The sequence below is a fragment of the Littorina saxatilis genome, linkage group LG17, assembly GCF_037325665.1.
Source record: "Littorina saxatilis isolate snail1 linkage group LG17, US_GU_Lsax_2.0, whole genome shotgun sequence".
NCBI lineage: Eukaryota > Metazoa > Mollusca > Gastropoda > Littorinimorpha > Littorinidae > Littorina > Littorina saxatilis.
This window is the reverse complement of record NC_090261.1, coordinates 22,641,108-22,645,714: the sequence shown is the minus strand read 5'-3', so window position 1 is coordinate 22,645,714 and position 4,607 is coordinate 22,641,108.

Below are 4,607 nucleotides of genomic sequence, written 5' to 3'. Positions count from 1 at the left end.
CCCCCCCCCCCCCCCCACCAACTCACACTGACAGGCCTTAACCCTCAAAACAAGGCCCAGAATGCACCAGATTGCACAGATTTTAACCGTTTTTCACAAATTTTCCGGGGGAGCATGCCCCCGGACCCCCCTAGTTCGCGCGCCTGCGCGCTTGTGGCTTCGCCACTTCGCTGATTTGCCCCCCCAAAAAAGGAGGAACCCCCCCCTTACAACTCATTTGGTCCGGCCCTGCACATGCTCGTGTCACCGGAGAAGTGGGAAAAACTGTCAACAGATCAGCAAAAAGCAGAAATTGAGGATGCTGAGGCGGCCTGCGCGCAGAGCAGGAACTGTGACTTCAGTAGACAATACCTTCACAGTCAACAGTACGCCAAGCAAGTCCAAGAAGCCCTGTCAGAGAAAACGACAAAGGAGTGAGAAAACAACAACCTCGGGCATGTAAGCTTGAGGTTCGTGGAGTGTGGGCTCCATGCTGCTGCTTCTGGAAGAGTGCTGACAAGTGTCAGAAATAGCACACGCTTTCCCGTCATATTATATTCTTTTCCCTATGTAGTATGATGTACGTGTAAGATTTCAATTTCATTAAGTTATTGATTGTCTTGTAAATCTACTTCTTTCGATATTTATTGTTGTGTTAAATACTCATTTGTTGGCTCACGTAAATGTAGCCTATGCGATCGTAACTTTGTCTGTCTGTGCGTGCGTGCGTGCGTGCCTATGTGCGTGCGTGCGTGTGTATGTCTGTGGTAGAAACTCTAACATTTGAAGACGTCACATTACATTGACGTCACATTATGACGTAAGAGGGTTAGACGTCACGCGAAGGAAGTACTGAAAGTCTCGGTCATTATTATTTTGAGCGGGCCGAGACTAGTTGGCAGTCGTGTTCCTGTAAGTAGGCTACATGCAAACAGACAGATCTAGATCTAGTGTCTCGCTTTCTTGCACAGTTTCACCTATGCTCTTTCTGTGTGTGTGTGTGTGTGTGTGTGTGTGTGTGTGTGTGTGTGTGTGTGTGTGTGTGTGTGTGTGTGTGTGTGTTACTGTTTGTCGATTTCTTACGTGAGCCTTAATGGCTTCGCCTCTTGTTTTGTTTTTCTTTTTGTTTGTTTTTTGTTAGCACTGATTGAACTGTGCGCCCCGATGATGTGTTTTGTTACTTTTGTGGTTGAAAATAAACTTGTTGACTTGACTTAAAATTGTGTGTCTGGGTTTTGTAAATAAACACAGATCAATAGATTGTGGCATCACATGATCTGTCTTTGTTGTCCAAACATTTCTTGTAGTCCGGGGTAGTCCGGGGCAGTCCGGGGCACAAAGTTACCCGTGTCGTGGGCTCCTTCTTTTCTGTTCAGAACCTAGACGTAACAGTTACGCGTAACACAACCACAATACGCAGATACTCCGTCCGCTAGCTAAATGGCATGTTCCATGCAAAATACGTACGCCCCATAGCAGGTAAGTGTGCATACTTTCTCCCTCCCTCTCTCTGGGAGTATGTGCGAACGTCTGTGTGTATGTGTGTGTGTGAGTGTGTGTGTGTGTGAATGTGTGTGAATGTGTGTGAATGTGTGTGTGTATGTCTGTGCGTGTGTGTGTGTTGGTGCGTGCGTGCGTGTGTGTGTCTGTGTGTGCGTGTGTCTGTGTAAGTGTAAATGTTTCATTATTATTAAGTGTATGTGTGTGTGTGAAGGTGCCCCAGCCTATCCGCGTGTTCTCTTGCGTATACAGCTTAAACAACAGTTTGTGTGTGTGTGTGTGTGTGTGTGTGTGTGTGTGTGTGTGTGTGTGTGCGTGCGTGTGTGTGCGTGCGTACGTGCGTGCATGCGTGTGCGTGCGTGTGTGTGTGTGTTTGTGTGACGTGTGTGTGTGTGTGTGTTTGTCCCAGCCTTTCTGTCTATTTATTATTCTCTTGCGTATACAACTTGAACAACTATTGTTGTTTTAATGTCTTGACGAGGCTTTCCTTGGTGGTAGCAAAGCATACCGCGCACTTAAAATAGCAAAACAGATACTACACAATTTTAATGACACATCTGTCAATCTTTCTGCAGGGGAACGAACTGTGTCGTGTCTGTTGAGCAAGAGGTGAATCCCTTTGAACACCAGTCCAAAATGTCGAATGCTTGCAGGTTTTTTTTAAAGTTTTTTGTTTTTTCATTTACAATACACTGACACTGACGCACAAACTAATCCACGCCTACCTAAGACATACAAGCAACAAGAATGCAAACCAGCACGCGCTAATTCATTTACTCATGGAATGACACTCGCGCATACAAGTGAGTGTGTGTGTGTGTGTGTGTGTGTGTGTGTGTGTGTGTGTGTGTGTATGTGTGTGTGTGTGTGTTGAATGAGCTGACTTGTAACAGAGAAGATAAGGGAAATAATTACTGTTTTGAAGCATCTGCATGAGGTAAATCAGCCCTGCGGTGCCCTATCACACCAAACAGTAACGTGATACTCTCTAAGCCTTGTAAATAAGAGATCAAACTGGAGAGAAAAAAATATCGAGAATGCAATAGTTATCGAACGGGAGGAATCTATGTCGGACTGATAATACTTGGACCGAAATGAATAGATGATTGAATGAATGAATGAATGAATGCACGAACGAACGTTCAATCAATCAATCAATGAAGGATAGATGAAGCTTCTGTCCCACGGAGCTGTGTCCAATAGGGAGTGAATTTGTAGATACGCTGCTCAATCAATGAAGGATAGATGATGCTTCTGTCCCACGGAGCTGGGTCCAATAGGGAGTGGATTTGTAGACACGTTGCTCAATCAATGAAGGATAGATGATGCTTCTGTCCCACGGAGCTGGGTCCAATAGGGAGTGGATTTGTAGACACGCTGCTCAATCAATGAAGAATAGATTATGCTTCTGTCCCACGGAGCTGGGTCCAATAGGGAGTGGATTTGTAGACACGCTGCTCAATCAATGAAGGATAGATGATGCTTCTGTCCCACGGAGCTGTGTCCAATAGGGAGTAGATTTGTAGACACGCTGCTCAATCAATGAAGGATAGATGATGCTTCTGTCCCACGGAGCTGTGTCCAATAGGGAGTGGATTTGTAGACACGCTGCTCAATCAATGAAGGATAGATGATGCTTCTGTCCCACGGAGCTGTGTCCAATAGGGAGTGGATTTGTAGATACGCTGCTCAATCAATGAAGGATAGATGATGCTTCTGTCCCACGGAGCTGTGTCTAATAGGGAGTGGATTTGTATATATACGCTGCTCAATCAATGAAGGATAGATGATGCTTCTGTCCCACGGAGCTGTGTCCAATAGGGAGTGGATTTGTAGATACGCTGCTCAATCAATGAAGGATAGATGATGCTTCTGTCCCACGGAGCTGGGTCCAATATAGGGAGTGGATTTGTAGACACGCTGCTCAATCAATGAAGGATAGATGATGCTTCTGTCCCACGGAGCTGTGTCCAATAGGGAGTGGATTTGTAGATACGCTGCTCAATCAATGAAGGATAGATGATGCTTCTGTCTCACGGAGCTGTGTCCAATAGGGAGTGGATTTGTAGACACGCTGCTCAATCAATGAAGGATAGATGATGCTTCTGTCCCACGGAGCTGTGTCCAATAGGGAGTGGATTTGTAGACACGCTGCTCAATCAATGAAGGATAGATGATGCTTCTGTCCCACGGAGCTGTGTCCAATAGGGAGTGGATTTGTAGATACGCTGCTCAATCAATGAAGGATAGATGATGCTTCTGTCCCACGGAGCTGTGTCCAATAGGGAGTGGATTTGTAGATACGCTGCTCAATCAAAGAAGGGAAAGAGCCTGCAGTATTTATACAGCAGCCGATATGATGACTAAGATCTCCAAATACTTTTTTTCTTTATTTGGTGTTTAACGTCGTTTTCAACCATTCAAGGTTATATCGCGACGGGGAAAGGGGGGAGATGGGATAGAGCCACTTGTCAATTGTTTCTTGTTCACAAAAGCACTAATCAAAAATTTGCTCATGGGGCTTGCAACGTAGTACAATATATTACCTTACTGGGAGAATGCAAGTTTCCAGTACAAAGGACTTAACATTTCTTACATACTGCTTGACTAAAATCTTTAAAAAAAAATAAAAAAAAGGACTATATTCTATACAAGAAACACTTAACAAGGGTAAAAGGAGAGACAGAATCCGTTAGTCGCCTCTTCTGCTGGGGAGCATGGGGTAAATTCTTTCTCGTCCCAACCAATATGGGACTCCCCCTAACCCGCGGGGGGCAAATACCGTCAATAAGGTCATGGTACACTGATTGACACTGCAACACTGCTGCGTGAAGTACCTGCTGGACAGGGCAGTGTGTCAGCCACCCCAAACTAGCCACCCTCAACTATGTACATGCACTGCGGTATATAATCTACAGGCCCCCAAAATTGATACATTGAAATGTATTTTGACAAATTCACAAGCTGCACCTCAGAACATGTCACTTCCTGGTCCCTGAAAGAGGGGATATCTCTGCAGGATATTATTAATAACAATGCATAATAAATATATTTATATAGCGCATGTATCCAGGGTACATAATTTTTATCTCACTTAATTAACAATTAATGTATCGATTGGAGATTGG